This window comes from Gorilla gorilla, chromosome 11 (assembly GCF_029281585.2).
Source record: "Gorilla gorilla gorilla isolate KB3781 chromosome 11, NHGRI_mGorGor1-v2.1_pri, whole genome shotgun sequence".
NCBI classification, from domain to species: domain Eukaryota; kingdom Metazoa; phylum Chordata; class Mammalia; order Primates; family Hominidae; genus Gorilla; species Gorilla gorilla.
Genome location: NC_073235.2, coordinates 20153110 through 20178814, shown reverse-complemented (window position 1 = coordinate 20178814; position 25705 = coordinate 20153110). Strand labels below are relative to the sequence as shown.

The window sequence follows — 25705 nt, the reverse complement described above, 5'->3', positions numbered from 1 at the left end:
GTGGCCGCAAAGGAGTCCACGGCAGGCGCTTGCTACCTTTCTGTGCATCAGGGAGCGTGCCTCCCAGGGATCTGATCTTTGCCTTGGAGAAAGTGAGTGGACCAGAGAGCGTCTGGTAAGGCCAAATCACAGGATGAGTCTTCTGGCTTTTACCAATGAAGTTGCTTACCCTCCACATGTGGAAATACTGACCAAAGCCAAGAAGTTGTCCAGTTTGTTGAATGGAAGCTCTCTGATGACCAAAGTTTTGTTTGTTTTGTTCACCACCATATGACCAGTACTCAGAACAGTGGCTGCACATAAATATTTGTGAATGAATGGATAGTATCACATGAAGATTCTGAATAAAAAATCAATTAATGCAATAGTCGAGTGGTTTTTGAGCACAATGATCCTAGAAAAACAATCATTATTTTAACAAATGAAATTTTAAAAAGACTTGAGCAAGGGAAGGGAGAAAACTAACAATTGTTGATCCCTTACCGTGCAACAAGAAATTTCTTGTGTGCTGGATGAATAGGTATTGTCCCATTTTTAGGGTTAGAAAACTGAGCCTTGGAGAAGTTAAATCATTTGCCTAAGGTCGTATGGCTAATGAGTGGCAGAACTGTGGTTCAGACTTAGGAATCCCATGTTGGAGTGATTTTAAAGATTTAATTATTGTGGTACTTTATTATTACAGATCACTGCAATGGCATTTTGAGGTTTTAGACATGTGACGCTAGAAAAAAATTGATTAATTAATCTTCATGGGAAGTTTTTAGAGTTTTGAGATTCCAACCAGATTAAGTAGGTGAAAGTGCTTTTTTAGACTGCTTAGGTAGACACTAAAAAATTTGTGCTGAATCCAAATCCCGTATAAATGTATTAGCTTTTTCTAGCCAAGAGCTTACAGAAGCAAGAAATCAATCAACATGGCTTCAACCCCAGAGGGTGAAGTGGGAGAGTAAGATGGATGTTTGATCACAGAGAGCTCAGACTTTAGTAGCAACCCCATTGTTAAGCAACTGTGTGATCTTGGGTAAGTCACTTTACCTCTTATGATTTCAGGTTTATGGGTGGTTAAATAAGGGACTAACTCTTGCTTTGCTTACTGCTCAGATATTATTGGAATCAAGAGAAATAGTTGAATTAAAATTCTTCACAAAATTTATAGACTCCAATTGATAAAACTTTTATGTTTGTGATGAAATTGTCCTATATTCTGTAATGATGGGAGTTGAGTCTTTCACCATCTACCTACCTAATTTTATTACTATAATTTGCATCTTAAATAACATACTTTTCTTAAAATTTCACTCACTTTTTCATTAAGTTAAAACTTAATGAAACTTTGACATCTGTGAATATTTTCCTGATTTTTAAAAAGTTTTAGATCAATAAAGATTTACTGTTTTCCTCTAAGACAAGTTTTAGTACCTGCATTTACCTCAGAGGGCACAGAGAGTTGTGTCATTTCCCTCTGTACATACATTTTTAGGGTTGGCTCAAAATATGAAATATAATTATGGTGCTCTCTTGTCTGATACTAGACAAGTCTGAGGAGGCCTGGAGTACATTCCTTGGGCTCGTGAGTAATTATAGTGTTGATGATAATCAGCTACTTTATAAGATCTCAAGCTGCTGCGATTCTGGTTTTTCTGTAATGCATACATGCCCCATGAATTTAATTATCACTGTTTTGGTGCCTGACAAATATGCTTCACTTATAAACCTTTTATTTATGTTCAGATAGAAGTGGAGTATGCATGTTATAACCGCTACATCCCAGACATTCAAGAAAATAGTCCTCCAGATTCAGAATGGCTTTTCAGTTTAACGACCCGTGTATTTGATATTATTTTCTTGGTTGGAAAATTATTTCTCAAGTTCTGTTTTCTCCACCCCCTGTCTTCTCCCTTCCTGCCTCTCTCTAAATTTTATAATGCTGTGTTTCCTTTTAAAAGATTAGGTAAGAGGGAACACGTGTGTGAAAGTCGTGGCCCACTCCCATGTGCTGGGGGCTGGTGAGATGAAGGCCAAAGGCCAAATGACTTCAGCACCTGACAAGTGTGTGGATCTCATTATGGCCATTGAGTCTGGTGGGCTTAATAATAAAAAAAAAAAAATCAGTGGATTTGCAGGAGGCATGGTCAACATTTGGTGAAAAAGCAGTTCTTCAATATAATTACTAAGGCCTTCAAAAATTATTTTGGTCTCACAGTTGAAAATTTCCCATCTATCCCACATATTTAGTGATTCATAGAGTTTGAAGAAGCATTTGAGGTTATCTTGTCTAATCTCTTCATTTTATAAATGAGTAGCATGAGCTCAGGAAGGAGAAAGAGAGTTCCCCAAGGCCTTATCATCAACCACATTGTGTGACTCTATTCCAGTCTCCCTATTTCACACCTGCTGTCCTAGCCTCAACCTGCATATCTACATATCCAGCGAGGACCTTTGAACACTTGTTCTGTACTTGGCGGTAAGCTGCTTGGTCTTTAAAGCATAGTGTTGGTCTTCAAGGAATTTGTTAGCAAACTGGGGAGTCACACAGACACAAGATCCTCATTATAGTAAATAGCAGCTTATAGTTCAGAGGTGATGTGAGTGGAGCAGTGGACCAGTTCCTCAGGACATCAGAGTGTGCAGAAGCTGGGGAAGTCTGGTTCACTTAGAGGATATGAATGGAAGAGGTAGATCTTAAAGCAGGTTTTGAAGGTGCAGAGGTTTGAAATTCCAGGAAGGGAGTAGGACTTGAGAAAGGCTCAGAAGCCTTAAGGAACAGTATGTGAGGAGGGTTTAGGGTGAAGAAAGAGCAGCATCACAGTCCATGTATGGAAAGTGTGGGGATGGAGTGGCCTATAGGGAAGGGGCACAATGCAGATGGCTTTTAATGCCAGCCTAAGGTGTCTACCTCCTCATGCAGGGGATGGAGCTCCACTGAAGATTTAAAATAGGAGAGTGAGGAGATAAAACAAAGATAACTTGGTTGGAAGAAGGATTGGAGGGAGTTATGATGAGAAACAGAGCACCAGTTGGGATATTTTGAAGAAAAGTCCCAGGATGAGATGATGATGTGGATTGCAGTGCAGCAGGTATCCAGGGAGCCCCTCAACTCTGCAGGGGCTGCCTGGAAGGGAGTGAGGTCTACAATGCCAACTCCTGGAATGACTAATATTTTTGCCTTCAAAGATCTTGAGAGATTTACCCTGGTTGTCCATGTGGCTTCTCCACAAGGGCCAGTGAGAGATATGATTCTTCACCAGTTAGAGGGGCAAAGCTTGAGGCAAGGAAAAAGAGGTGGTGGCCCCCCGCCAACCAGGATGCTTCACGTTTACACCAAAGTGCCCATTGGCTGGGTAGAGTCTGACTCAACCTCTTCCTAACTCCAAGGCTTTGGCCAAGCTGCTAACATATTCTGAACCTCAGTATTTGTGTCTGCACTTTACAGGTATAATAATGCTTGCTCTAGCTACCTTGTTGTGAGGATCCAATGAGAAAGTAGATGTGAACCATAAATAAACGATCATCATTATCATGTCACAGAGCTCTTGCTGCTGGGGTGGTGGAATATCTGATGCAGGGAATAACTACATAAGAGTAAGGACAGATTTCCTTCTAAGAAAGATACCTTAGAATACCAGGAAGGGAGCAGGGCTTAAGGGTTGCCCCATAGGGTAGTGGAACAGTGCAGATGTCTTGTGCCTTGCCACTGGGAGCATTCTTTGACATTGTATTTTCACTTTTTTTTTGTTTTGTTTTCCCTTTAAAGAAGACATGGAAATGAAAGTAGTTTGAGGATTCGGTTCAAACTGATTACTGGGAGCCACCCTAAACCAGAACTGAGCAGACTGCTGCTAGAGACTTTACAGCTCAGGTGGCCTCATTCAAAGCTGAAAAATCAGCAAAAGGGCAGAAGATGGGGTGAGATGCTTATCCCTGAATAAAGGGTGATGGTTTTAAAACTACGTTTTTAATATGTTTTCTAAATTTGATGACAACTCTGGCTTAAGCCATAGCCATTTCTAAGGTTCTCTGAGTAGCGTTTCCCTTGGAGATTGGCTTGATTATTGGTTTAGGTCTTGACTCCTTTCTAAATGTATATAATCACTTCTTCTAGAACTCCATAAAATCCCTCTTCCCAAAGGAAGAGGTCTTTGCTGGAAGCTGTGATGGGCTGCAGAGAGAGACAGACTGGGAGATCTGTGTCAGGGAACTTCCAGCCTAATTGGACAAAGGAAAACATTTGGAACATATTTATGAGCACCAACAGGTCTACAGGGTGAGAGATAAAAATGTGTGTGGAAGGGACATTTATTGAATGCTTGCTATGTGCCAGAACTTACTTTTAAATTTGGGACAGAGGAGGCTAGGGACAGAAGACCAGTTAGGAAACAACGGTAGGAGTCCCTTGAACTAAGGTAGGGGCAGTAGGGAGTGATACAATTTGGGAAATAGTTTATTGCAAAAGCCCTTCAGAAAATGGTGCTCATAGCTTTTGGTCCCCATGAACCCAGCATCTGGCACTTATGAAATGCTCAAGCTTGTTGTCCTGGAATTCTTGTTGATTAATTGCTTGGTTCACTACACATCTTAAGGAAAAATTTCGCTGTTTATTCCATTCAGAAATCTGGAGCAAAATGTAGCTATAAGGATGTTTATCATAATACGATTTTTAATTGAAGTATGGGAAAAATATGTCAAAGTAGGGGATGGCTCTTATGTTGGATGAAATGTTTGCAATTATTAAGAATTATTTTTTCAATGGATATTTCATGACAGTAAATTCTCTTGACATAACGTTAAGTGTAAAAATAATACAAACTAGGCTGTGTGTGTTGGCCCATGCATGTAATCTCAGTACTTTGAAAGGCCGGGGAGTATGGATCATTTGAGGTCAGGAGTTCAAGACCAGGCTGGCAATGTGATGAAACCTCGTCTCTACTAAAAAATACAAAAATTAGCTGGGCATGGGGCACATGCCTGTAGTCTTAGCTACTCAGGAAGCTGAAGCAGGAGAATCGCTTGAGCCTGGGAGGCAGAAGTTGCAGTGAGCCGTAATCGTGCCACTACATTCCAGACTGGGCAATAGAGTGAGTGAGACTCCATTTCTAAATAAATAAATGATAATAATAATAATGCAATTACATATAAATGGCATTCTCCTGATTCATACCATTAAATACTTTTTAATATTCTGTGTTAAAAAATATACACAGACAATAAATAAGAAAATACATCAGCATGTTAATCATAATTATCTTGAGTTTTAAGAGTACAACCATCATTTATTTTCTTCTTTCAACATGTTTATATTTTCCCGATCTTATACCATAGAGAGGTAAAACTTTTCAAATCAGAAGAATAAAAATTATTGTGAAATAAAAAAAAATCCCAAGAGGAAACCACTTAAAGGTTCAGAAGATTATGCTCAAGTGTTAGTGTTGCCTTATGATGTAGATAAATCACTTAACCTCTATGGTTCACAGTTTCCTCATCTGTAAAATGGCCATAATGACATCTGCTTGGTTATTATCAGGCTACTGTAAATGTCAAACAAAATAAGGGATGTGAAAATGCTTTGTTACTAATAAGTTGCTTCAGGAATGTGCAAGATCCTGGTTGTTACTATATTTGCTCCCCTTAATGAGATACAAAAGTGGATGCTAGAGGTTCCCTCAGGTAGGTGTGGACAGCTGGCAACCTAATCTGGAGAAGGAGAGAAGGAGCTTCTCCCAGCTTGAAGCCATTTTGTTTGAATGGGGTCTAACAAGTCTGGCCAAAGATAATTTCACTGTGCCAAAGAGAAAAGGAATAAAGCTATTCTGGGAAAGATCAAAAAGTTGGAGTAAGAGGGCCCCAGAAAGTATAAACCTGCTGAGATGACACTTCTCATTTTCAGTCTGTCTGTAAGACTGGGTTCTCCTTCTAGTACTGTGACTTCAGTCTTCAGTAACCTTGAACCAACCCTGACTTCCTCTGGGCCGCTGGTTCCTGTGGAGCCAATGAAGGCTTTTAAGGGCTGGTCTCTAAGCTGTTTTTCCTCAGCACCTGTTCTCATGTTCTATGGGTTCTTTAATCAGCATTGTAATAAAGAATCGATGCGAACTATTCAAATGAAAGAAGATGAAGGATATGAACAGAACTCACACAAAAAGGAGTGGGGTGGGAGGAGAGTGGGCAAGCCAAGTGATGTATATTACAACCAGCAAACATATTTTGTGCCTGTATTAAATGAAGGTGCTCGTGATTCATGCTGAGGGTTCAAAAACATTGGTCATAGTTCTTGCCTGCCTTGGAAGACATGCGAAAGACGTGCTCGGTTTCTGATTGCCAAGAATGCATCCAGGGAGTGAGCACCCAGGAGATATGAGCAGGCAGGTGAGGGCTGGGCTGATTAGGGAAGGTCTTAGACGTCAGGGAGCTGGGCAAGGTCTCCCAGACTGGGAGAGAACAGGAAGCACAGGAATGAAAATATGTTTAGGGAACAAGAAGTTAACAACTTCCTTCAGTTTGGAAGCTTCTCATTGAGTTATCTTGAGCAAATCACTTTAATTTCTGTTTCTTCAGTTGTGCAAATGAAGTTAATACTACTTCTTAGGCTGTTGGGATGATTAAATGAGGGAAAAGAGATGAAGTTCCAGGAATATAGTAACTACTGAAAAAAATATTAATTTCTTTTCCTCTTTTTTTTCCCTGCTAGGTAGATGATGTTAGTCTGGAACTAGACATGATTGCAAATTGGTGGCCCATGAGCCAGATTTAGTCTGTAGATATGTTTTGTTTAGATCACAGAATTCTGGCTTACACTATGTTTTAAAAACATTTTGAATTACTTGGCGACACTTGAAAATTAGGAGATTTCACATAAATATCCAGGTTTCTGGCTTCTCTTGAAAAATCAGATATGGCCACTGGGGGCCTGTGTTACCACTTGGCACCTACTGGCTGGCGCTGAGTCAGGGCTGCTGCTGTGGGTGGGACCTGCATTCCCCACTTCTCCACAGTCCCCACAATTCCCTACTGAGCCCCTGCACTGAGGCAAATGTCAGTTGCAATTTATCATTGTTTGAACTATTTTGTTTTTATTCTTAAATTGAGTTAAAAGTTGAGTGAAATTTCTTTTTATAGCAAAAGCAGAAAAATGAAAGGTTGGCCAAGAACGTCATAAGTTTCCAAAACAAAGAGAAAAGGAAAGGAAGAGGGCATATTTCTTTGGGGAAGTGAAGAAAATTCCTGTGTGTTTCATATCCAGGCAGCACATGACTGTGTCAAAAGAATACACTAGGCTTGCTTCACTTTTTATGTTACCTGCCTGGCCTTAGCAGTCATTTGGCTTTATTGCTGTCAGACTAGACCACTTGCTCTTATCAGTATAGGCTTGTGGAAAATATCAACCCCTCGTTATAATTTTCTCCCAGCCATGTGAAGGAAATTCAGGCAGAACTGAAGGGAACCACACAGACACCAATGGCGGTTGACATGAAGTCCATCGAGTTGGCTACTGAACAAGGCAAGAGGCCTTGATGAATCTATATTAATTTTCCATGCAAGTGCATACTCAGGGCCTTGAGACAGTTGGTCCTTCAAGAGCTTCCTGGTAACCATGCCCAAAGATCACAGGTAACTAAGCAGTTGAGGTGACAGTCACTGGCACTAAGGAAATCTATGGTTTAGAAAGGCACTGGCCAACAGAAATATAGTGTGAGCCACATGTAATTTGTACTTTTGTGGCAGCTACATTGTAAAAAGTTTTTAAAAACCAGTGAATTTAATTTTAATATTTTTTTACCCAATATATCTGAAATATTGTCATTTGAACATTTTAATATGTAATCGATATAAAAAATAAATGAGGTAGTATTACATTCTTTTTCTTGTCAAGTAGGTCTTTGGAATGTGGTGTGTATTTCACATTTACAGCACATTCCAGTTTAGGCTGACCACGTTTCATGTGTGCAATAGCTCCTGGGGGCTAGTGGCCACCTGATTGGACAGTGAGGATTTCAAAGACAGATGGGAGCATCAGCATTATGGAAGCTTTATTGGCTTGCTTCTAGTCTTTGCTGGCCAGGCCTTGATTTCCCCCCTCTCAGGTACCCTAGAGCTGTATATCAGTCAGTGACCACTGGCTTGAGAGAGGTCTTACATTATTGTCTGTAAGATGAACCTACAGCTTTCTTCCTGACTTTAACAGTGAGCAACTTGAAGGTAACCCCATTTTTTTTTCTTTTCTTATAAACTCTCCTGGATGCAGGATGTATGGGACACCATACAGCAGGTGCTTACTATATTTTTCTTGGCTGACTATGCTTTTCTTTCAAATAGAGTTTGAGTTCTTCCATAGTAGAAAATTCACAAAGTTGAGGTTTCTGTTTTGATACATGATATTGGCTTTTTCTCCTCCAAAATCAATATCCAATTGAATCTGACTTTGAGTGTCAACAGACATTCATTCATTGGCTCACAGGTTCATTAACCACATGTCAGGCATATTGCTAGGCACCAGGAATTCCACAGATCACAAAAGCATATTTATTACTCAATAAGTATTACTCAATATATATACACATTTTTGTTATATATATATAACATATGCCGTTCATTATGACAGATCCGGTAATAAACGTAGAGTGAGAAAGAGTGAAAGAGTGAGGGAACAAATGGAGAAGTGGCCCGTTTGTGTAGAGAGGTTAGGGAAGGCTTCACAGAAGAGGTGATGTTTCAGCAGGGCCCTGAGGAATGAGTATTCAGCAGGCAGGAGGAAGGGCATGAACTTACACTTGTGTGGTCAGCACATGCAAAATTCTGGAAGACAGCCCCAAATAAGGGCTGATGGCCAAAGCAGATGGCCCAGCTGTGTCTTTTCACTGTGGGTTCATAGGTGAGCCTGCAGACCCCTAAGTTTGATATTCGCTCAGCCTTCTGTTTTATCCTGACTTTATCACGATGCTGCAAGGTGTGAAATGCCTAACTCTATGACCAACTTCAGAAGGCTTCCATTTCCCTGGCTACCTCTCAAAAATTTAGACAACTTTACTTGTTTTTACACAAGGACCTTTTGGGCCCCAACTAAAAGCCACTTCTACAGAAGTATCTTAAATGGACTTCTGAAGAACCTTCAAAATTAACTACCATTAAACCGTAACCAAAATGTACATGTGGATTTGAGATGTGTCAACATGTGTTTTGCATCTTTCACTTGTGAAATTTATGTGTCTTTCATGGCCTTTGGACAGACCCCATGTGTTTCACATATGGCTGGTACATTTCTTATTAGGAATGGTATAAAGAGGGTCAGGAGAATCAGACTACTGTATTGGTAAACATAAGGTTTGAGATCCACTGATAAAAAAATGGCTTTCAAAACATCCACTTTAATGGGAAGAACATTTATCTTGGGAACATAGAATTGTATGGCTGGAAGGAATCTTAGAGAGAACCTGGTTCAAGCCAGTCATTTTACACGTAGAAACGGAGACTGTGAGGGGTTGTGAGTCACACAAAGCTCCCAGATATTAGTGGCAGATCAAGGATGAGAACTTAAGCTGTCTGATTTCCAGCCCAGTGCTTTTTACTATTTTTCACCCTGCTTTGCTGATGATTCTCATTAGAAGAGCATTATCATTTTCCAGTTTAAAATGATTTCTGGATAGCAGTTCTGGAAAGTTCTCCAGATTCCAACTATGAAGATATAAGATGAAAATTTGTGGGAACAGAGGCATGCATTGTTGGCTCAGAATTGTAGCCCCAGGGTCTAGCACAGTGCTTGGCTCATTGTAATTTCTTAATTAGTATTTGGGGAATGAATGAACCACACCGACAACAAAGATGATAGCCAATGTACTATCAGAATCTGTGAGAGTACCCACAAAGATTACAAGACCTATAAAACTAAAATGAGAACTGCAGTGGGGGGCCGACATATGCTTTGCCAACGAAAACAAAGGAACCTTGATCTCCTGTAGAATATGTTTCTATCCAGGGGTGATATTCAAAATATTTAATGACCATGACCACACAGTCACCAGCCCTCAAAGTAGAGGCTGCTGTGAACAATCAGAACTGGAGCCCACCACCTAAACACCTATCTCTTCTCCTGTTTGATTGTTCTTTGACATGTCAGAATATGGTTTCCCTCTTCTCCCACCCAATAATTCTCCTTTCCATGTCTCCCGAGAGAATAAAACTCCAATAAAACTTCAGAGAAGGAAGGAAATATGGATAATGGATGTTTATATTATTACATGGAAGAAAGTAGTTTCAGAGAGTAAAGCTCTGCAGGTAGAAAGAACTAGTAGCATTGCATGCTGGACTTAATTTAGGCATACTTCATTATTTTAGAGTCTTTATGAGCCAGGAAATAGAAAAATGGCATTTCTGCAGTACGACTGTACTAGGTGAGCATCTTCTACACCCATGGAGCTCTGGATAGCTGTGCATATTTTCCTGCCTTCTTACTATTTAATATATACTAGGAAGGGGTTTTACCAAAATCAAGGTTGTCAGCAAGTGGGATGAAGGGAATTACACACACCACACCTACTGGCAAACACTAAGTCTGGATGCATCTCTTTTAATTTTAAGACTGGAGAACAGGCCGGGCGCGGTGGCTCACGCCTGTAATCCCAGCACTTTGGGAGGCCGAGGCGGGTGGATCACGAGGTCAGGAGATCGAGACCATCCTGGCTAACACGGTGAAACCCCGTCTCTACTAAAAATACTAAAAATTAGCCGGGCGTGGTGGCGGGCGCCTGTAGTCCCAGCTACTCGGGAGGCTGAGGCAGGAGAATGGCGTGAACCCAGGAGGCGGAGCTTGCAGTGAGCCGAGATCGCGCCACTGCACTCCAGCCTGGGCGACAGAGCGAGACTCCGTCTCAAAAAAAAAAAAAAAAAAAAAAAAAGACTGGAGAACAGGAAAAGCCCAACATGGAACATATTAGAAAGATTGCATAAGAAGTGATGAATAAAACATTGAGAAACTTCTTGAAATCCTCTGAAGGATGCATGAAGTTTTGGCTTCCATGAAACAGGAACAAAAATTATGAGGAGGAAATAGCCTGAAATGGTAATAATGAAAATGCAAAAGAAATTAAACACACAATTGAATAATTTAATCCTCACTGAAGACAGAAAATATCAAAATTGACAATGCAGGAGACTGAAGCAATGATATTGATGACAAACTAGTTTGTTTTTTCCAGATTAGAGAGAAAAATTGACACAGCGATAAGTGGAGAATCAACATAGGTAGAATCAGGAGTGTGGACTCTGAAGATGTACTCCCTGGGTGCAAATCCTGACCCTATTTACACTAGCAGTGTGACATTGGGCTAGTTACATAACTTCTTGGTGTCCTCAACTGTAAAATGAGACTAATAACAGTACCTGCCTCAAAGGGATTTATATTTAAATTAAATCAACTACTATTGGTATAGTGCTTAAACCAGGGGTTAGCATATAGCAAATGCTATGTTTGATAAATACATAGAAACAATGAACAAGAAGATTACAGACATGGAAGACAGAATATGACAATTAAACTCAAGAACTTAACCATCAGTAAGAAAAAACAAGTAATTAGATCAGCAACAATCTTAAATACAATTACTATTTTTAACTTCCCAGTTCCAAGCAGCCTACTTTGTTCACCACCAGCTCTCCAGCCTAGGACTTATGTCTCAATGGTTTTTAGTGTCCCCATCTGAGAGAGTACTGCTGCTCTCATTACTATCTTTTCCTCTACTCTCTTCATTTCCCTTCACCATTTATATCCCCACTTGAAATTATATAAGTTACTGTTTTGTTTACTATCATTTGAATATGAGTGCTGTGAGTTCAAGGCCTTAATCTCTCTTTGCCATTGTCATAGACCCTAAAAAATGTCTTGGATAAATGAAGAAACTCCCCTGCTGAACAGAAATACTGGAATGGACGTATCAGAGGGGCTTGCAGTATCAGGTAACATTAACTAAGAAAGCCATTCTTAGATACCTATTGCCAAACTTTTGGAAATGAAATAACCGAAGGCATCCATGCCTTACCCCCACACAAAATAATCAGTTTTCCTGACTACAAGTTAACAAAAATTTTTCTGACTTCATCCTTATTCTCTGCTGTAGTGGATGACAGAAAACAATAGAACGATGTTTGTAAATCTTTTCAAGGAAAACATTGTAAGTCAAGAATTTTAATGTCCATGTACTAGAGAAATTAGACAATATAACCACTGTGTCTTTCTTTCAAAGAGTGATGAATCAAAAATAAGACCTTGGTAATGAGGCAGTCAATATAAAAGGAGGTGTTGGGTATTCATACTCTTCTGTTGTGCTTTAAAGGGCATCCTTATGGACAAGACTCCCACATTGAGATCTCTGGCCCTTGTAGCAGGCTGAATAATGGTCTCCGATAGATGTCCATTTCCTCATGCTTGAAATTTGTGAATATATTACTTTATTTGGTAAAAGGGACTTTACAGATGTGATTCAATTAAGAATTTTGAGATGGGAGATTATCCAGGCCTAATGTAATCATAAGGATCCTTAATAAGAAGGTGGCAGAAGAATCAGAATGAGCAAGAGTAGTAGGAGATGTAACTCAATGCAAGCAAGAGGTTGGAGTAATGTGAGATACAGGTCATGACTGAAAGAAATGTAAGCAGTGTCTGGAAGCTGAAAAAGGCAAAGAAATGATTTTCCTCTCAGAGCTTCCAGAAGGAACCAGCTCCTCTGACAACTTGGCTTTAGCCCAGTGAAACTGATTTTGGACTTCTGACCTCCACAACTACAAAATAGCAAACTCATATGCAGTTATTAAAAATTGAGGTAAAATTCACATAACAGTTAACTGCTTCAGAGTATAATTAAGTGGCATTTAGTGCATTCACAATACCATCTCTAATTTCAAAACTTTTTCATTACTCCAGAGGAAAATCCCTTGCCCATAAAATAGCAATTCCCCATCTTACTGTCTTCTACCCCTTGCATCCCCTAGCAACCACTAATCTGCTTTCTCTCTATAAATTTGTCTATTCTGGAATGTTTTATATAAAAGCATTGATACACTTTGTGGCCTGTTGTGTCTGGCTTCTTTCACTTAACATAAGGTTTCTGAGGCTCATCTATGTTATACCACGTGTCTGTACTTTCTTTCTTTTCATAGTTGAATAATATTCCATTATATGTTTATACTGAAATTTGTTTATCCATTCATCCATTGATAGACATTGGAGTTGTTTCCATCTTTTGGCTCTTATGAATAATACTGCCATAAACACTTATGTGGAAGTTTTCCTGTGGACATATTTTTATTTCTCTTGGATACATACTCTAGGAGTAGAATTGCTGGAGCATACAATAACTATGATCCATATGCTTATGCTTATTCTTAACTATCTGTTTACTTTTTGAGGGACTGCCAAGCTGTATTCCACAGTGGCTGCATTATTTTACATTCGGCTAGCAATGTACAAGAGTTCAAATTTCTCCACATCTTTGCCAACACATGCTATTTTTGTTTCAGTTTTTTGGATTATAGCCACCTTAGTAAAAGTGAAGTGATACATTATTGTGGTTTTGATTTGCATTTCCTTAATGGCCAATAATGTTGAAAATGTTGAACATCTTTGTGTGTGCTTGCTGGCCATTTGTAGCAATGTCTGTTCAAATTCTGTTCAATTTAAGTTGGGTTGTTTATCTTTTTGTTGGTGCATTGTAAGAGTTCTTTATGTAATTTGGATATTAACCCCTTATCAGATATGTGGTTTGCAAATATTTTCCCTCAATCTGTAGTTTGCCTTTCACTCTGTTAATTGTGTCCTTTGATGTACAATTTTTTTCATTTTTATGATGTCCAATTTATCTACTTTTTTCTTTCATTGCTTGTGCTTTTGGTATAAAAACCTAAGAATCCATTGCCAAATTTGAAGTCATAAAGATTTATTTCTACGTTTTATTCTAATAGTTATATAGTTTTAACTCATATTTATATACTTCAGGGACAACAGGACTCACCGGTCAAAGCTTTGAAGTAAACCTTGCTTCCAGGGAGAGGAACAAAGTCCAGGCTGTCTCTGGCAGTTCTTCCTTAAGTCAAGATGTTATCTTTCTTAGGAAGGACATGAACAAGGCTGGGCTGTTTCGGGTATTTCCTGCTTCTCTCAGCATATTGCCATTTCTAGCACATTCTACATTTGTTCTGAGAACTACATACATGAGGGAAATAAGGGGGAAAACCAGGTTGGCTATCTGGGGACTATCTAGAGTTAATTTTTGTATATGGAGCAAGGTAGGGGTCCAGCGGCATTCTTTGGCATGGCATTATCTAGTTATCCCATCACCAGTTGAAGAGATTATTCTATTCATGAATAGTCTTGGTGCCCTGGTAAAAAAAAATCAACTAGTCATAGATGTTTGGTTTATTTCTGAACATTAATTCTATTTTGTTGGTCTATATGTCTAGCATTATGCTAGTATCACATGGTTTTGGTCACTGTATTTTGGTAGTAAGTTTTGAAATCAAGAAGTGTGATTCCTCCAACTTTGTTTTTCTTTTTCAGTGTTGTTTTGATTATTCGGGATTCCTTGCAATTCCATATAAATTTGAAAGTTAGCTTTTTTATTTTTGCAAAAATGGCCTTTGGAATTTTGATGGGGTTGCATCAATCTACAAATATGGTTATTTTATCATTATTAAGTCTTCTATGAAATTCATATACATTTCCATTTATTTAGGTCTTTTAAATTTTCTTTCAGAAGTGATTTGTAGTTTTTAATATACAAGTTTTTTACCTTCTTGGTTAAATTTATTGCTAGGTATGTTATTCTTTTGGATGCTATTGTAAATGGAATTATTTTCTTAATTTTCTTTTTGGATTGTTCATTGCTACTGTATAGAAAAACAACTGATTTTTGCAGCTTTGCTGATTTTGTTGATTGCCTCTAGTATTTTGTGTGTATATGTCTTCTTTTGGATTTTCTATATGTGGAATCATGTCATCTACAGGTAGAGAATATTTTGCTTCTTTCTTTCAAATTTGGATTCCTTTTATTTCTTTTTCCTGCCTAACTGCTCTGGCTAGAACTTCTAGTAAAATGATGAATAGCAGTGGTGAGAATGAGCATCCTTGTCTTATTTCTGATCTTATGGGAAACACTTCAGTCTTTCACTATTAAGTACGATGTTTGTTGTGGGGTTTTGATATACGCCCTTTATCAAATGGAAGAAATTCCTTCCCATTGCTAGTTTGCAGAAACATTTTTAAAAACCACAAAATGGTGTTCAATTTTGTGAAATTTTTTTTCTGCATCTACTGAGATGATTATGTTTTTTCCATTTAGTCTAACATGTTGTGTTACATTGATTAATTTTTTATTTACTTAGAGATAGGGTCTCATTCTGTCACCCAGGCTAGAGTGTAGTGGCCTGACCATAACTCACTGCAGCCTTCAACTCTCTGACTCAAGTGATCCTCCCACTTTAGGCTTCTAAGTATGTGGGACTACAGGTACTGCCACCATACCTAATTAAAAAAAAAAAAAAGGTTTTTTGGAGACAGGATCTTGCTATGTTGCCCAGGCTGTTCTCAAACTTGAGGCCAGCCTCACGCAATCCTCCTGCCTCAGCCTCCTAAGTAGCTGGGACTACAGGAGCACACACACCATCACACCTGGCTTGATTAACCTGTCCTTATGTTGAACCTCCCTCACATTCCTGGAGTAAGTGCTATTTGGTCATATGTATAATCCTTTTAATGAGCTGTTCAATTAATTTGCTAATATTTTCTTGAGTCCTAGATTTTTCATTTAGCGGAGGTTTTTAAATGCTAATTTTGATTACTCATTCAATGTCTTTGCTTATCATAGGTGCTTTGATATTTTCTATTTCTCCTTGCATCTGTATTGGTAATTTGTGTGTTTCTAGGAACTTGTTATTTCCCCTAGTTTATGTAATATTTTGGTCCCTAATTGTTCATAATATTCTAATTCTTTTAGTTTCTGTAAAGTTAGTAGTAATATCCTCACTCTAATTTTTGATTTTAGTTATTTATGTCTTCTTTCTTTTTTCTTCATCAATCTAGCTAAAAGTTTGCCAAATTTTTATCTTTTCAAAGAACCAGTTTTTGTTTTTATTTTTTAAAAATTCTCTCTATTATTTGCCTTTTCTCCATTTTATTTATATATGCTCTAATATTTATTATTTTAATCCTTCTGCTGGCTTGGGATTTAGCTTTTTCTAATTATTTCAGGTGTAAAGTTAGGTTGTTGATTTGAGATCTTTCTTTTTTAATGTGGGCATTTACAGCTATAAATTTCCCTCTGAGCACTGTTTTTGCTGCATCTCATATATTTTGGTATATTGCACTTCCATTTTTATTCATCTTTAATTTTCCTAGTATTTCCTGTTTGACTCATTTGTTGTTTGAGTATGGTTTAATTTTCATATGCTTGTGAATTTTCCAGTTTTTCTTCTGTTATTGATTTCTGACTTTATTCTATCGTGGTCAGAGAAAATGCTTTTTATGATTGTCTTTTTAAATTAATTGAGAATTGTTTTATGATCTAACATATAGTTTATCTTGGAGAATGTTCCATGTGTACTGCAAAAGAATGTGTTTTCTGATGTTGTTGGGAGAGTGTTCTGTATATGTGTTAGACATAGTCAGTTTATAATGTCTTAATTCCTCCATTTCTTTCTTGATCATTTGTCTAGATGTTCTGTCCATTATTGAAGTGGAGTACTAAAGTCTTTAAACCCTATTGGAAGAAAAAGAGGAATTACAAACCAAAAGTACAATAATATTAGCTTTATTTATCTATGTATTTATCTTTATCAGATCTTTATTTCTTTATGACATTGAGTTACTTTAGTGTCCTTTCATTTCAACCTGTAGGACTACTTCTAGCTTTTCTTATAGAACAGGACTGCTAGCAATAAACACCTTTAGTTTTGTTTACCTGTCTTAATGTCTCTTTTTAAAAAAATTTCTAAAATTGACAAAATTATACATATTTTTATGTACACAATGTTTCAAAAAGTATATACCTGTGTAATACCTAAATAAAACTAATTAATATATGCATTAGTTTACATACTTACCTTTTTTTGTAATGAAAACACTTAAAATTACTTTTAGTGATTTTCAAGAATACATTGTTATTATCAATAATCACTATGTTGTACGATAGATCTCTTCAATTTATTTCTACTCCCTTACATTTTTGAAGGATAGTTTTGTCAGATATAGAATTCTTTGTGGACAGTATTTTTTTCTTATAGCACTTTAAATATATCATCCCATTTCTTTCTAGCCTCCGTGATTTCTGACAATAAATTTCACTGTTAATCTTATTGAAAATCATTCGAACAATATCAGTCTCTTCTCTCGCGTGCCTTTCAAGATTTTCTCTTTGTCTTTGTCTTATGACAGTTTATTACAATGTGTATTGGTGTCAATCTCTTTGGGTTTATTCTACTTAGAGTTATTGAAGTTCTCTGACATGTATATTCATGTCTTCCATAAATTTGGAAAGTTTTCAGCCATTATTTCTTTAAATATCTTATTGTTTCCTTTCTCTATCTCTTCTCCTTCTGGGAGTCTCAAAACCCATATATTAGTATACTTGATGGGTCTCATAGGCTTTGTTTATTTTCTTCATTCTTTTTTCTTTCTACTTCACATATCAGATAATTTTAATCACCCTATCTTCAATTTTGTTGATTCCTTCTTTTGTTTGTTCACATCTGCTGTTGATCCTCTGTAACAATTTTTATTTCAACTACTGTACTTTTAAACTTAAGAACTTCTATTTGATTTTTTAAATAGAAATTTCCTACTTGTTCATACCTTGTTTTTCTAATTTTCTTTAGTTCTCGCCCATGGTTTTCTTCAGTTCTTTCAGCATATTTAAGACAGTTAATTTAAAGTCTTTGTCTAGTATGTTTAATGTCTGGGCTTCATCTGGGATATCTTCTGTTGGTTCCTTTTTTTCTTATTTCTTTGTGTGTTTTGAATTTTTTGCTGAGAACTGGACATTTTGAATATTGTAATGTGGTAACTCTGGAAATAAGACCCTCCTTTCCAGATATTGCTGATGTTGCTTGTTAGGGAGTACAATTACACATGTGTTTAGTGACTTTTCCAAACCATTTTTGAAAGGACAATATTTCCTGTCATGTGTGGTCACTAAAGTCTCTTTTCCATAACATCTGCAGTCAGCCAGTGACATGATCTAATAAGAAAAGAGAAAATAAATTTGAAACTTGTTCTGTCTTTTAAAATTCTTGAATAGACACTGACCAGGAAGCTGCTCAGTCCATGGGGGTTGGAATAATGGCCAGTCACTGTGCCAGTTCCTCAGTGACCCATCAGGCAGATTGAAAAACACAACACTGCTTCTTAGAGATCAAGGTTTTTATTGCTCAACGTGGCATCAATAAGCTGCACCAGAGATGCCAGCCACCATCCTCATATCTCATTGTTCTTTGACCTTATTGTCTTTTCTTCTTTTTCTAAATTATGCCAGGCTGTCACTTACTCCTCCGTCCTGGAAGTTCTTCCCCAGATTGACACATGACTGGCCCTTTTTGAGAATTCAACTGACTGCTCAGATATTATCTTCTCAAAGAGATTTTCCCAATCATCCAGGGTAATGACACTCTAGTTCTTTTATTCCATTATTCTGGGATTTTTGTTGTTGTTGTTGCTGTTGTTCCTTCACTGCAGTAATCATTAGCTGGATTATTTTGTTAATTTAATGCTTATTACAAATATATTGTCCATCTTCTGCACCAGAATTTAAGCTCCATGAAGTCAGGATTTTGTCAATCTTGTTAACTGTTTTATCCCTAGTACCTGGTCTATAGTATACTTTCAGTATATATTTATTGAATAAATAAATGAATTAATGCAATCAGGTTTAAGTAGCTTTTATAAGCCTCCTTGCAAAACTGAAAGAAAATGTAAAGAATGATTGTGTCTAAACTCAAGACTACATAAAAGATTGGAAAGTGGAAGTGGGGCACAAATTCAAGGCAGTAAATACATAAATTTTTTTTTCTGAATCAGGGAGTCAAAGGAGTAAAAATATTAATACAGATGCTTGACTGTTTTTATTGGAAACACTAAAGTGTATTTTTGACTTATGATATCTTCAACTTGCATGGGCTTATCCTGACCTAACCTCATCATAAAAAAGGAGCGTACTGAATGCTATATTTTAATAACTTTCAACATCGACTACTAATTGGTTTATTTTAGTTTTTATTATGTAGTTATGGTATTATTGTGTTATTTAAAACCAAGCTAAAGTGATATAGCTTTCACACCATTGTAAAGTTGAAAAATTGTAAGTCGAACCATTGTAAGTCAGGGACCATTTAAAATTAGAAACACATATGGTGAAAAAATCATCTAAAAAATGGTTAAAAGTAACTATTGATATAAATAAAAATAGCATATATAGCATTTATAATGTACTAATTATATATTATATAATCCTAATGACAAAATGTTTTTTTAAAAAGTTAAAAAAAGTATAATCCTAATAACAAAAAAAAAGAAAAGAGTAAAGGGAATGCAAAAGCAAAAGCTGAAATGTCTGCAATGGCAGATGACAAAGCATATCATTTTGACTATAAAAATAAATGACCTACCTTCTATTAAAAATAAAATATCATCAAATAAAATTAAAAAATGGAAAAGATTTACCAGGGAAATGTAAACCAAAGGAAATCAGGGTGGCAATATAAATTTCACACAAAGTAGATTGCAGGGCAAATTGTGTTACATAGGATATAAAGAGTCCTTTTATAATGCTGGAAGGTGAAACTTACAATGAAAATATCAACGTAATATATACCAGTATATACCACATGACTGTCATGAACTATAAAAAGCAAAAATGGGAGATATAGTAGAGGAACACAAGTTTGTAACTGTGAGAAATGCTTCTAGTATTTAGGAGTTGCTGTGCAGTGCAAATAAATATACCGAGAGTCTTTACAATTTAAAAAACCACATTAATTTATATAATAAATGCTTTTATACCTTACCAATAGGTTGCATCTTCTTTTTAAACATGCATAAAACACATCAAATTGATCACACAATAGGCCCTTCAAAGCAAAAATAAATTAAAACCTTCTCAAACGCAAAAATTTTGCAGCTACATTGTAGAAAATCTAAAAATGTAGGAAGAATGGGGAACACACAGAGAAAGAAATATGCAACCAAAACCCTAAGGTAGCAACTAAAAAAATACACACACATCTAAATAATTATTTATTCAAAAAGGAAATCAAATCAGGCTATTTAAAAAATAATGAACAATTTTTTTAGAAAATAATAAATATGAAAATATTGTATTTCAGAATATAACATGACTAGTTTTCTTTATAATGATGAAAGGTGAAATCTACAATGAAAGTATAAAATATGTACCAGATTATGAGTGACATGACTGTCATTCATGGCTTTAAATAACATAATAATAGCATAATTACATAATAAAACTAAGCTAAATCAATCGGTAGTCAATGTCAAAAGTTATTAAGATCTAACAAGTAAAACAGCCCAGGAAAGAAAGATTATAGGATTAAGAATGAATAAAAGACACAAAAAGTAAATATAATGGCTTGTGCTTTAAAAAGGAGACAAGTTTCTCATAAATATAAATAACACAAATAAAAGAAAGGTGATAAATCAAAGGATACAGATATTTTTTAAAAGATGAAGCAAATATTGTTTATATTTCTTTGTCAACAAAAATCTCAAAGGAAATGATAATTTTTTCAGAAAAATATAAAAGGTCAACTTTAAAGAAAGGGAAAATCAGAAAAGCTCAATAAACATGAAAATAATTTATTAAAATACTATTTCTTAAACAATGGGACAAGAAACTTTTACCAGTTTGATACTTCAGTCTTTCAAGGAGCATAATTCTCATGCGATATAAACAATTCCTGAGGAAAAAAAAATGGGGAAGCTAAGTAATTCTTTTTATGAAACTAGTGAATATATAAAAAACCCTGTAAATATAATACATAAAAGAACCACAAAATAGTATCATAAGTAATTATATTTTAAAATGCCACATTAAAGTTGAACAAACCAAACTCAACAACATAATAAAATAAAAAGCACATTTCTCCTTGAAGTAGTCGAGCCCATTCTTAATGGTTTAATATTGAGGACATCTATCTCCATTCTAAAATGTACCTTTCTTTTTCATGTTTCAACATGTCTGAAATTACAGTGTATTTTATAATCAAGGAAACATGACAGGATAGTATTACTCGTGCTAATCTCACTAGATGTTAAGAGGTCAGTAGACAAAATTAAACAACGACTTTTGCTTTAAAAATATTTAGGAAGCCATGAATCATAGCATACTTTTTAATATTATAAGAATACCACACTCATACCAACATTTTATATCAGTTAATAATAAAATACAAAAAAACTCCATTAAATATCAGAAATAAAACAAGAATGCCCACTCAACACTGTAAGAACAAAAACAAAAGAAAGTAGTGGAGTAACAATCTGATAGCAGGAGGCGTACTAACCACCATTTGCAAATGGTGTGATTACATGGCTAGAAAACCCTAGATAATGGATGGAAAATCTTTCAGAATTAATAAGAAAGTTCAGCAAAGTTGCCTTATATGAAACAAATTGGCAACAATCACTAGATTTCCCAAATGCTAGCCATATCCTGTTAAAAAGGTATAAAGGGATTTAAAAAAAAAATTTCAGCAGCAGAAGGAAACAGTGTCCTATGCTCAACAGTAGCAAGAAAGGCCTGGGACCTATGGGAAGAAAACTATGTAATTTCATGGGGAGATGTAAAAATTCTGAATAAACCCTATGGTTTTGGATAGAATGATTATACACGACAAAGATGTTCATTACTTTCAAAGTAGCTCCTAGTTTTAAAATAAATCTCCTTTTACATAGGATAAATGTACATAGATACAGAAGACTGTGAAATGAGAAAAAATATAGACAGACATTTAATTGACATGGGAATCGAAAAACTTTCCTTAAAGTAAAAAAATAAAAAATTTAAAAAAGCAAAAAAAAGAATTTGATTACATGAAAAATTTGGAAGACAAATGACAACTTGAGCAAAATAGTTTCAAGATTATTGAAGTATGAATATTTTATATATAAGAAAAGCTTTTAAAATTAGTGAGTAAAACATTAAAAATACAATAAATTCTTAGGCAAAAAACATGACTGCTATGAGGCTGGGCACCCACCTCCTCCTGTAATTCCAGAGTTTTGGGAGCCTGAAGTGGGAGGATTGCTTGAGACCAGCCTGGGCAATATAGCAAGACCCCGTCTCTACAAAAAACTTTTTTAAAAAAAGTTAGCTGGCCATGGTGGTGCACTCCTGTAGTCCCAGCTACTTGGAAAACTGAGGTGGAAGGATCGCTTAAGCTTAGGAGTGCGAGGCTGAGTGAGCTATGATAGCGCCACTGCATTCCAGCCTGGGTGACAGTGTGAGACTCTGTCTCCGGAAAACAAACAAACAAAAACAACAATTTAAAAGAGTCAGGTTGGGTGTGGTCACTCATGCCTGTAATCCCAGGAGTGATTGGGAGGCCGAGGTGAGTGAATCGCTTAAGGCCAGGAGTTCAAGACGATCCTGAGCAATATAGAGAGACCTTGTCTGCACACAGTTTTTTTTTTTTTTTTTTTTTTTACTGTTTTGTTTTGTTTTTTTAATTAGCTGGTCATGGTGACATGCACCTTGTAGTCCTAGCTACTCAGAAGGCGGGGCAGGAGGATTGCTTGAGCTCAGGAGTTTGAGTCTGCAGTGAGCTACGATCACAGCACTGCACTCCAGCCTGGGTGACACAGCAAGACCCTGTCTCGAAAACAAATAAAAATGTGGTTACATAATTGGTGAAATAAATTAAAGGGACAAGATACACATATAAAAATGTCATTCTTTCTACTAGTCAATGAGATGGAAATTGGCACAGAAGCCAAATACCAATTTTCTTTTTTATACTAGAAGAATAAAATAATCTGTCATATCAGTAATGCAGTGATTGAAAGGGCACTATCACATATTGCTAATTGAAATAGAATGTTGTACTTTTCTCAAGTATAATTTCTTCATGTGCATCATGAGCCTCGAAACTTTTTATATCCTCAGGTAATTCCATTGTTTAGGAATACTACTTCATGAAATAATCACAGACACAAAGGCTTATGAACAAATATTGATGGCAGACATGCAAAGTGACAGACATATACAAGTAACACAGGGAAAGATACAACTGAAGATGGAATATGATACAGCCAAAATAACCAAGTTCTCTTCATGAAAATAGGACACAAAATTACATATACAGCATGTTCCCAATTTTGTTAAAAATATGTGTGTGTGTGTGTGTGTGTGTGTGTGTGTGTGTGTATAAAGTGGTTTCCTCTTATATTCAGGGGATATTTTCTAAGGGCCCCAGTGGACGCCAGAACCCCTGGATGGCAATAAACCCTATCTATACTATGTTTTTCCTATACATACATATCTGTGATAAAGCTTAATTTATAAATTAGGTACAGTAAGAGATTAACAATAACCAATAATAAAATAGAATAATTATGGCAACGTATTGCAATAAAAGTTACAAAAATGTATTCTCTCTCTTTATTTCTCAAAATATCTTCTTGTGCTATGCACTGTAACTGAAATGTGGATAAGGGCAGACTATTGTATGCAACACTGTATATGTACAAACAATAAAGTTCTGAAAGGAAATATACCTGAAGTATTAACAATATTAATTTTGGATGATGGAATTATGAGCAAGTTTTATTTTCATTCTATTTCTCTGTGTTTTCCAAAGATTCTAGAATAAAACTAGAATGGTCGTAGGGAACCCAGAGAACACAGATAAGGAAAAACCGCAGATCACTTTTGTCTCCATTCCTGCCCATTTCTTCCCTCTACCTCCCTATCCATGGAAAAAGATGAAAAAGCAACCTGTATTTGTTAAAGAGAAACATAACAAAATGACTTGTCTTCTATTCTATTCCCGGGAGATCATTGAGCACCAGGTGGCCTCCAGAGTATGGGAAGACAGCAGGACCCAACTTCAGCCTTGTGTCCCTGTCAGGCCTTCTCAGCAGGTAGGGAGCTCTACTCAGACAATGATGTCCCCACCCGTGCAGAGCATGAGCTGGGAATGGGGCAGAATATGTACCAGGAATGGAGCCACCCTGATGGGTGGGCCTAGCTCCAACTGATAAGCCAACAAAGACAATTCAGCTTTCCAGGGGGTATTAGCTTACCAAGGAGGTATTAGGAACAGGTCTATTTTCTGCAGTCTGCAACGTTTCACAGTGACTTTCTTATCATTGAAATTAAAGATCCACTCCTTTCACTTTGAATGCATATTCAAACCCTTAGCAAAGGCAAGAACCACTCACAGCAGGAGAGAATAAGGGATAAGAGAGTTCAGTTAGCCAAAAAGAAGCCAGTTAAGGAACCAGGAAGAAAGGAGGACACACTCTTTCCATAGTTTACAGCACAAAAGAAACTTGAAGCCAGGAGCTTTCTGACCTGGCCATTTTCCTCCCTCATTCAAATTGAAAAAAACCTACTCTGTCTGGAAATCAAAAGGTTTTTAAGTCTGGAAGAGTCATTAAATATTTTCAGGTTTGAGTAATATCAATTTTTCAAGATGAAAAGACAAAAAACAGAAAAAGAAAAAAGAGGTCCATGGTCTGATACATTTGGAAAACTTTGTATACAATATTGTCTTTTTGGAAATTTCCAATAAGCATTTTAAAACCTTTGAAAATTCCTTCAAGTAAAACAAAGCAATCAACCTCTTTTCTTTGTTTAACCACTTATTTTCTAAATTTCTTTGATCAATGTTGTAGATTTGTTGATTATTGGCCATCAATGATCCCTCTTATCCTTCTATACTCAGGCCACTCCTCCCATCATGAGTTAGACTCTCCTCTACACTTAAACCTAGACCGACCATTGGGCAGAAGTGACACTGTGTTCGTTCTAGGCTGTGCCCTTGGAGGCCTGACAGCTTCTGCTTCTGCTCCTTTAGAAGCCGCCTGCTATTTTGTAACGAAGTTTGGTCTAGATTCCTAAATGATGATGAGTCAAATGAAGGGAGGCTCTGAAGGATAAGAGGTCGCCTTGGATATTCCAGGCCCAGCCACATTCCCTGGTGAATGTAGATACATATACAACTGGAGTCTCTCATGAGGCAGAAAAACTACCCAGCTGAACCCAGCCAATCCACAGAATGTAAGAAAACCAAATCGTTGTTATTTTAAGACCTGCCTTTCATCAGGACTTATTACTCAGTAATAGATAACTGATACAACCATGGAATTGGTTTTTTGTCTCACATTTATTATCATCGGCAGATCCCACTGCAGACCCACTGGGAAATGATGATATAACTCATCACCTTTATAGTATACAGTGGACCCTTGGACAACATGGGTTTCAAGTGTGTGGGTCCACTTATATGTGAATTTTCTTCTGCCTCTGCCACCCTGAAGACAGCAGGGGTCTTCTTCCTCTTCTCTTCCTCCTCCTCCTCAGCCTACTCAATGTGAAGATGATGAGGATGAAGACCTTATAATGATCCATGTCCACTTAATCAATATTTTATTTTCATTAGGACTTTCTTAGTAATATTTCTTTTCTCCAGCTTACTTTACTGTAAGAATGCAGTA

At 36.6% G+C, this 25705-nt stretch overlaps 1 long non-coding RNA gene across 1 annotated transcript; it reads left to right on the top strand.

Moving 5' to 3' along the window:
• Nucleotides 1-885: 885 nt before the first annotated feature.
• LOC129532052 (uncharacterized) lies at nt 886-23208 on the top strand. The gene is made up of 4 exons (XR_008677645.2): nt 886-1021; nt 11855-11943; nt 18507-18629; nt 23151-23208. It is a non-coding gene; the product is annotated as an uncharacterized lncRNA (long non-coding RNA).
• Nucleotides 23209-25705: the final 2497 nt, after the last annotated feature.